Source organism: Gavialis gangeticus, unplaced genomic scaffold (assembly GCF_001723915.1).
Source record: "Gavialis gangeticus isolate Ggan-Ray unplaced genomic scaffold, GavGan_comp1, whole genome shotgun sequence".
In the NCBI taxonomy this organism is placed as follows: domain Eukaryota; kingdom Metazoa; phylum Chordata; order Crocodylia; family Gavialidae; genus Gavialis; species Gavialis gangeticus.
In genome coordinates this window covers 117,114,651-117,125,085 of record NW_017729032.1, presented here as the reverse complement: position 1 = coordinate 117,125,085, position 10,435 = coordinate 117,114,651, and positions in this window count along the sequence as shown.

The window sequence follows — 10,435 nt, the reverse complement described above, 5'->3', positions numbered from 1 at the left end:
GAGCAAATTCACCTTGCATATTATGAATTATGGGTCTAAATGTGCTCATCACATAAGACCAAGTTCGCATATAAAAAAGAACCCACATTAAAAGAGGGAATCCTGAAGTAGGTTGTTGTCTAAAAAAAATGTTATTCATCTCTGAACCAGTTAGTTTCTAAAAATGCCAACCTGCCCCGTCTTCTGCTGGTAGGATATAGGACAGTGTCTGGAAGACTGGCCTGAACCCCGAGCAGGCATTTCAACACAGAATGTAAGATGGCAGATATAGAATCACATCTTCACCAGTCATTATCATGGGAGCTAAAGACCGATGAACAAATGTGATTGTTAGCCTCCTCCAACAAGACTGGTCTGTAGGGCTGATCTGGCACAATCCAGCTGGCCTATTACCACATGCCATTCAGCACTGACCAAGCTGGTCCTGCACATCCAGGCACATAGATCTTGGAAGTTTGACAGTGGGGAAGCCATGGCAGTGTTAATTGCCATTACTCCTGCTCCACCACCACCACACATGGGGGGGCCATTACACAAGTCTGTGGGCTGGGGGAGTGAGAAACCTACTCCTGCTCTAACAAAATCTTGAATAGTCATTTCCCAAGTTAATGGGGAAAGATGAAAGCATACGAAAGATTTTCTTTTAATACCCAGGATAGGAAGTTGAAGGACCATGAACATGAAACAATAGTTTAACTCCTGCTTTAATTATCAGAGAAAACCTGGAGATTTCAGCAGAAATCCTGTTTTCAGATATAGAAAAGGAATGCAAATTTTTAAAATTTTAAATCATGGAAAAATTGTGGATTTTGGGTTTCTTTTTTTATTTCTGAAAACTAGGGATTTTTTTTTTTTTTAAATCAGAAAACCAGGATCCCTGATCGCAATGTAACCTTAGCTATGTATGGATGCATTACCAAAAACAAGCAAGCCACCCAAAAAACAAACAACCTTTGCAACATATTGTATTTTGTTAAACATTTTCTAGGGGCTGTCCTTAAAACAGTTCTAAAATTCTGCTTTATTTTGAAAAGCTGCAAGTTAGAACTTACAATATTTCAGTTTTGCATTCCTTTCAGTCCAATTTTCTAGCTAGTTCCTACCAGCAGTAATGCCATATTTGATGCCTTGAAAAGGTGTTACTGGATAGTAAGACACTGAAGGCCTGTTACTCATGCACTGAATAGCCAAACCAAGGGACAGAAGCTTTTTTTTTTTTTTTACTGAGAAATATTTGAGCCGCTTTAGTGCAAGTGTAACACTACAACAAAAATCAATCAAGTACCGTGTGTCAGGAAGTTGTTAAGTCAATTGATTCATAGCCTGCAGCAGCTATTGACAACAAATGCCAGTTAATTGTCTTCATCTCTCTGATGCCACAGTGGCAAAATACTGACAGAGGGTACCTTCTAATAACATTGCCTTCCCTTCAGTAGCAGGAGTGCCCAATTAGAGGTTCCTGGATAATACAGATCTAGTAGCTTTCTGCCCTTCTGTTTTCTGGAGAACCTACACCTCATGAGTGCAAACATACTGATTATTCTTTGAAATACATTTGCAGTCCACTTTCAGTCTTCCAGACTCATCTTTTAACCTTTATTATATTAATAGCTGGGGCAGCACATCTATTTAATGCTACCTGGAGGACAGAGAATAAGCAAAATCACCAGAGGACAGATAGCTTATATAAATTACCACGGTTCAAAAGAGGGATTGCTCTTAAAATGAAAAAAAAGGGAAGAGTTTACAGGTCAGGCATTTATTGTACACGAGTAACTCCCCAAGTTTCAAGCATGCCCTGCATTGGTATTCTGCACAATAAACAACGTAATGGCGATGGATAAACAGCACTACATAGATATTAGATAGCTTTATAAAGCAAGTCTCACTGAACTAGTAGTGGATCATGAAGTCATACACACACCATTATTTTTCCTTACTGCCACAACATTTTAAATTAGCCAACTGACTTTTGTTCTTGTGTAGCTCAAAAATCTCTGGCTCCTTAACAGGCTGCTTCAGAACTGTCTATGAGGTTGTAACTATCCCCATGACATGCATCCACTGACCAGAGGAGCTGCAATTTTTACCTCCCATCTAAAAACCATTTTCAAAGGATAATTTCATACCATTAATTGTATTTATCATCATAATTGCTTCCCAGTCTAATTCTTAGCATGAACAAATGACTACATAATGATGCCACCTTAAAACAAAAAGTACCTCTATCCAGTATGGCTTGTATACTTTATTTTAAAAATCTGTTTACAGCAGGTTTATGTTGTTCAGAAGTCTTAGTTCAAGGCATCTGACTGAAGTCTGCTTCATTCTGGGCTTTGAAATCTAACAGGAGTCTTTTAAAGTTCCTCACATCTTTCTTTCCTACAGTCCAATACATGTAGAATTTGAAAGTGACCTCAGAGAAATTGTCTAGTCAAACCCTCTGCACTGATGCAGGTTTAAGTTTACCTTGATCATTCAAACAAAATGTGTTTACTAGGGCTGTGCAAAATTTCACCTCTAGTTTTGTTTTGATGCTGTTTTGACTTGTTTCGAGGACAAAAACAGCAAAATCAAAATGAAACAGATATCATCAAAATGGCCTCAAAACAAGTCAAAATGTTTGGATGAAATGTGCAGGAATGGTAGCCCCTTTTAAGGGCATGAAGCCTACCAAGTTTCAAGGAGATGGGTGCAGGGGGGTTGGGGAAACTACACCCCAAAGTCTTGAAAGCAAAAACCTCAAACAATTTACCAAGTTTCACCAATCTACTGGATGGTGAAAGCAAGAACAATAGAACAATGAGTCTCTCAAGGGAAAAACGTTTTGGACACCAGGTTACAAAGCTAGTGAGCACTGTTTTTAAGCTTCGTTTTGAAAAGTCCTGGTTATAAAAATGTACAGGTAGGCACAACTCCTCCCCTTCATAGCCTCTATCCCCCCTCCCCCCAATCTAGTCTCAAAAAGATACTGACAGGATAAATCCTATCCTTAATTGCAAACTATATCCTTAAGCATCAGATGAACTCAGCTTAGGATGAATGCAATCTAAAGCACAGTGACTTGTTTTCAAGAATTTGTAGAGACCAATGAAAGTCACTTGGTTCCACGATCTGTGCACCAATACCTACAAGTGATTGCTTAATCAGGGAAACTTAGACTGACTGGTCTATAATTCTACATAGTGGGGTGCAGGATTATACAGGCATACCTCGTTTTATTGCAAAAAAACACAGTATCTGCGAAGTGCAAGTTGAAGGTGCTGTGAACATTGTTGAAATGACAACAAAGAATTTAGAATATTACATAAACTTAGTTGATGAAGCAGCGGCAGGGTTTGAGAGGATTGACTCCAATTTTGAAAGAAGTTCTACTGTGGGTAAAATGCTATCAAACAGTATCACATGCTACAGAGAAATCTTTCATGAAAGGAAGTGTCAATCTATGCGGCAAACTTCACTGTTGTCTTATTTTAAGAAATTGCCACGGCCACCCCAACCTTCAGCAACCACCACCCTGATCAGTCAGCAGCCATCAACATCAAGACCCTCCACCAGCAAAAAGATTACGACTTGCTGAAGGCTCAGACGATGGTCAGCATTTTTTAGCAATAAAGTATTTTTTAATTAAGGTATGTACATTGTTTTAGACATAACGCTATTGCACACAGACTACAGCATAGTGTAAACGTAACTTTTATATGCACTGGGAAACCAAAAAATGTGGGCGACTCGCTTTATTGCGATATTCGCTTTATTGCAGTAGTCTGGAACCGCACCTGCAATATCTCCGAGATATGCCTGTATCTTAAGATACAATTTGCCACTCCTTGGTTTTAAAAACAAGTTAAAGCCAAGGAGCTGTCATTTTTCAAGACATCTTAATTCAAATATTGAGAACTACAGGAATAGAACTTATTTCCTTCGACCCCAGGCCTTGTTCATTTCTTTTGCCCCAACCCCTTTTCCTGTCCCCGAAACCCTTAATCTCATCTCTGATCCAGCATGAAGTACATGACTTACTCAAGTAGTCCTGAAGTGCAGCAGATACTGTGTTTTCATTACATCTCAGAATCTCTTCATGGAGGCAGACCTGAGAGACTCTTCATAGATACGACTGGGGCATGACCAGGGATCTGGGTTCTCCATTTCCCACAGAAAAATGGAGACTGCCACAGATTTCCTTTTGAGAGAAACCTGCATTTTTCTCTGATAATTCTGGAAGAGAAACCTGCTGATTCCTTACTTTTGCAAAGAGCTCTGCAGCCTGGGTAAGCTCCAACCTGCAAGCTGTTTGCAAACAGGGTGGGAAACCCCCAGCCCTGCCAGGAGGGAGAGAGGGAGGGGCCTGAGGCTATGTCAGCCACAGCCATGCTCAGCTCAGCCTCACTCTTCGTTCCTGGAACCTGTGAGCTAAGTGGGACTTGCAGGGAGGCCCTCTGGCAGGGCTGGGGGGTTGCAGATCATAGCTGGGGGGTGGGGAGAAGGAAGGAGAGTGGAGCCAGGAGCCATTTCCCCCTCCTCCCCCCAGCAGTTAGCAGCAGTAGAGGAGCAGGCTCTATGCTGCTTCTGCCTGCTGTTGGGGGCAGGGAGCTGCTGACTTGGGTCCCTGGCCCTACAGCCGACAGCTGAGGGCCCCCTCTGGCAGGGGCTGTGGGTGGGGGCAGGAAGCACAAGTAGGCTAGGGGGTTGTTGTGGGGGCAAGTGAGGGGCACCAGCAGGGTTGGGGGGGCTGCAGGGGGCTTTTAAATTTTAATAATGGATTTAGGGGGTTAAAAAAAAAAATCAGAGAATTTGTTATTTAAATCAGTTAAAACTAGGATCCCTGTTAAATGACACAATCTTTTTGAGCCACTTGGGTTATGTGCGAAAAAAAAGTAGGATGTAAGCTTTCTGGATGCGTACATTAAGATCTCTCTCTTAGGTGCTTAAGTACCAAGTTTCTTCTTTAAGATAACCTGCCCCCACCACTTTCAATATTCTTTTCCCCATCCAAACAGCAGGGCAAACCATGCCCTCCCTGAAATGAAGAAATCAAGAAAGTCAGACCAATTGGGCAATCAAAACCATTTTTTTGGCCTACATCCAGAAGTCAATAAAGCAGCAGTTCCCAAACTGACAGATTGCACACCACCAATTTAAAGCAATACAACCTTAAGTACCACCAGCAAACTGGCATATGAAGTAATTATATTAAATCTGTTAACACGTACACTGACAGTTTATCTGCATACTACTTGTGGTACCTGTACCACATTGGGAACCGCTGCAATAGTTTAACAGTTGCAAGTGCACTGAAAGACAAGAGTACTATAAAAAGTTTATGCTTGCTAAGTCATCCTTGACCAATACAAGATTATTAGCCTCAGCAATGGTATGGCTGGCACTTCAACTCTTATGCTATTTGTAAACTCTAGAAATGGTCACGAATGTCATTTTTAAGTTAATGTGATTGAGCACACATCAGGCATCTAGCTGCTGACCTATTAGATAAAGCAGGTGTTATTCTTTATCGATTTAGAGAAATCATCATTATGTACTCCTAACACTGCAAGACAACCCTTACTTGGTACCAGAATACCATTGGTAAATTACATTTGTGTCAAGACACTACACATTGCTAAAGCACAGCTGTGTGTATCCTTATTACACAGCTACAGTGCCATTGTCACTATACTATTCTATATGAAGTCTGTAGCTTGCTTGAAACCCAGGCACAAGCTTTAAAGAATCCTGAGGAACATACAAGTTGGTCTGAAAAATAAAATTGGTATTCAGCCTTATTCAAACAATGAGATATTGATGCTGAAATCTACTAATTCCCAAGTTACATACTTCAACAGTAACCCAGAATCACTATAGGAGTTAAATTACAGGAATAGGCTGAGAACCCTGGATAGCCACTGAAAAGGCCCTGTAAGTTAGTCCTTAAACATAAGGCTATTCGATCATACTTGTCATCTAGTTCAATATCCTATCAACAACATCAAGTACCAGATGCTTTAATGTTGGTGCCAAAAGCAATCTATTCTAATTTACATAGCACTTTGAGAACCTGCTTCTTAAAACTGCTAGTCTTCATGGTTTAACATTTCAGTAAACAATGCATAATGGGAACCAAATAGCTAGCCGTGGACACCACACATTAAAGAGGCAAATATAGATTGTATCAGCTCTGTAAAATCGATCTAAGTTACTCCAGGATCTGAATTAAAGAGTTACTCTGTGGTACCTGTCATGTTACTATTATAGCACTTCGCTACTTAGCGGGAAGGAGCTAACAAACCACTTGCATGAATAGCTAAGGACAAAACACTGGTGTACTTTTACCAGTGCCCTTCTCATCACCTACCCCCAGACCTACACTACATTCGTAGCTGGGTCAGAAGGGACCTAAACAGATCATCAAGTCCAACCCCCTGCCATGGCAGGAAAGAGTACTGGGATCAGCTGACCCCAGCAAGGTGTTCTAGCCTCCTCTTAGACCCCCCGAGTAGGAGCCAGCACCACTTTGCTTGGAAGTTGGTTCCAGATCCTTGCCGTCCTGACCATGAAGTAGCACCTCCTGAGATCTAGTCTGAATCTACCCTCTGCCAGCTCAACTGTTATTTCTAGTCACTCCTGGTAGTGCTTGGGGGAACAAGGACTCCCCCAATGCCTGCTGAACCCCTCTAATTAGTTTGTAACAGGCCACTAGATCCCCCCCTCAGCCTTCTCTTGTGGAGGCCGAACAGGTTCAGGTCCCATAGCCTCTCCTCATAGGGCCTGCCCTGCTGCCCCCTGATCATGCAAGTGACCCTCCTCTGGACCCTCTCCATGTTGTCCACATCCCTCCTGAACTGCGGCACCCAGAACTGAATGCAGTACTCCAACTGTGGCCTGACCAGTGTTGCGTAGAGGGGAAGGATCACCTCCTTGGACCTGCCTGAGATACATGACAAGGTAACGGCTGGCCTTCCTGACTGCATCCCCACACTGTTGGCCCATTCATTTTGGCACCAATGACTCCAAGATCCTTTTCTGCCTCTGCACTATTCTATTAAGTCAAAGTACAGACCCACCTTATAAAAAAGGTACTTAGTTTAAGGTGCACTTCTAAATAGTTTGACGTCAAGCAGAACAAAAAACTACCTCTGGTTTCTATTAGTTACACCTGTACAAAGCTATACAATATGGCATCTCCTTTTATACCAGTTTACACTTGTATAAGCATACAGCCTTTCTAGCCCACCCCAAATAAGATAATACTCCCACAGAACTACCCATTTTGAAGTTGGCATCATTTCCATTGACACTACTGGCTTAAGTGACAAAATACAATTAAAATTTAGCTCACCAAAAACTGACAATTCACTGCAAAAAGGTGGAAGAGGAATCTAGTGATAGCCCAGCATGAAAACAGGATACTAACAATTTAGTTTTTTGGCACTGATTTTCAACTTGTGTTCTAGAGATTGGGAGGAAACCATGAGGTAGTGCATCACCATCACTGGGTCAGGTTACTTGGCTTCAGGATACGGACAGGGATTTCACAGCTGAAGATGTTGAAAAGCTTCTGTGACTTTAGAAAGTTTGAAAACCACTGCTTTACAGTACCTTTATTTATTTGGATCTTTGAAGACTCCAGGATAAAGAAGTCATGTTGAAGTACAAAAAGGGAACAAGATGTACAAGACTGTAGCTACGTAGTTTCAACAAGTTGCTGAGATGACCTCTGAAAACATACATGATTAGACCTCTGGCTTACTGAATTCCAATACTAGGCTGAACTGTAGCAGAAATACTGCTTGAAAAAATCTTAAGTGAATTGCACCCCAAACCCATCATTTGAGCTTTTATTTTTAATCCTCAAAAATGGGGACTAGAAAGCAGCTAGGATAAAGGGTTGTCCAAGTAAGAGGGTAACTTGCAGTTTACCAGAAAGACACCCAGTCATTTAGTGTTACCTGATAGTCCTTCACAACTAAATACCAGCCAGCAAAATAAAAGAGAGATTGTGACAAAATTAGCTTAATTACATTTTGATTTAGTGAAGCAGAGGCAAAGACCCATGAAATAGATGCAGAAAGCTTCTGAGGATATTCAGTACAAAAGAAAACAAAAGGAGCTACCTGTTAACCTACGCTGGCAAGACTAACTGATAAACCCAGAGGTTCCTTCCAGTCTTCAAATGCCTATGGCAAGTGTTGGGTTTTTTTTTTTTTTAACATTTGCAGATTTTTCCAAAATTGAAAGTGGAGGTGTTACTTGTAGGATAGCAAACTAATTTAGGCCTCTGGTTGAAACAAGGTAACAAAATTTACTTATTTTTTTCCTTCTCTGCACAAGCGGACATCAACAACTTAAGAATCCATGCCCTACATTCTTTTTGACCCAATGTATAAGCAAGAAAAACCTACCCAAGTACATTAAAGAATTAAAATGTATGATTCTATGGTTTCCTTATACTGCTCTTTGTAAGTTCACTTAAGAGGGATTTTGGAAGTTTGGCTTAGGCTACTTTGAGTACCATGAAAAGAATCTGCATTTTTAGAATTGAAAGGAAGCTTTTTGTAGTGTTTTGTATTTGCACAAAAACAAGATAAGCCAGCTTACGTAGATGTGAAGTTAACAGAATTAGCTCCCAAAACTCACTTCTTCAGTAAATGTTACTCTTTTTCACCAGGTCTCCAAGATGGTGACAACGACTGAAGAATCTTTACTTTTTGAACCTCATCCTCTGCTCTGAAAGAATAGATAACTCAGCCTCTCAGACTTTGTGCAACATGGTAGCTTAATAGCTGTTATTTCCCCACTTTGGAGGTGGAAGGGGGTAGTCAGTCTCAGTCATGCATCCTAGAATGTCTTGAAATCCTTTTTAAGGGTGATGCAGGAAATCATGCAGTATTAGTACTGTTAAGTGTGCAAAGATAAACCCAGGTATTTCAAACAGAATTGTTTAGCATTAAAAAGAAAAAGAAATCTGACCTGCTGTGATCTTTGAGTACAGGAAAATAAATTCTGTTGCAAAGAAAAGTCATGGAAGGGGCCTCTAGAGGTCATCTTGTCCAACCTCCTGCCTGTGACAGGATCATCCCATGTCAAACTATCCCATACTAATTTCTTTTAAACTACTAAAAAGAAATACACAAGCAATCCTGTCATACAACCAGAGTACAGCACCCTAACCTGCTACGTGTATGCCAGGTGGATGATGGTGAACAATGTCTTGCTGCTGCAAACATTGTTAAAATATGCTTGAGATCCACACCAGCCCTCTCAATAGTCCAACAGCAAGAACTAGAGGGCTAGCACTTCCCAAGGGGTGCCTTGAGCCAAAAGGAGGTTGAAAGCCACTAAGTCATACCCACTTATTCGCTGCAGTTTAAGTACTTGGCACTACATCCAATACCACTTTTTGGTCACCTAGCTGGAATTCTAGCCCAGCAAGAAAAAAAACCCCAAAACAACACGCGCCCCCAAAACCATTACTCATGATATACCACACAGAGACACAACCTTTAACATTTGTCAAGGACTAGAACAGAGAAATGAATCTCACTTATGCATCTGGTAAGATTAATAGGATCTAGCCCTTGATGTACAAAACATCTAGTTCGTTCAGTGAAATTCTAATTCATCTTACAGTTTACCATGAAACTCTCAACCTCATGTTACACAATTTACATCTTATACTATAATCTCAGTAATAATTCCTCTATATCTTTTCAAGGTCTATGGCTTACAGAAAGTTGTGTTTAGTCATGAAAAGGGGACATTTTAACACTTGAGCTCTTGTTTCCACCCAATTTTAGGATTAATCAATCATCAAAACTGGCTGCCTACCTAATTTCAGAAGAGAACAGGTTTAAATTTAATGAAGGTAGACAGGAAAACTAAGAATATCAAGCATCAGTTGCTGTTCTTTATCCACTAGGAAGCATTAAGTGACCTCAGAAGTATTCAATAGACTTACAAATGATTTAAGACACAGCAGAATAAAAATCTGCTGTTACAGATGCTCCTTTGAATTTAACCTGAGGCTAACAACACAGAGCACTCTTTACATGCACATACAAAAAACATGTATGCAACTCAGATGGCATTTTTAATGTATCTGTCTTCCTAAATCAAATCCAAAGTTTCTAGTGACTGTTTTGACAAGGTTTTATTATGCATCAGAATAAAGGTTCACCTATTTTTAGTTAGACCTGCAAGTTGGACATTTAACACATAACAGAAAACATTGGGAAACACGTGGCACATAGCCATGGTAACAGCTGTAGAAAGAAAAATGCAATAAACAAAATCAACACATGCAAGACCAACATACATATTCTTTTTAGAATCTTTTTCTAGGCTTTATCTGTATAAAGAACATTCTTATAGGGCAGAAAGCGAGGATTAGCATGTCAAAGTTCAAATGGCTCTGCTAATCGGGTGGGGGGGGGGGGGG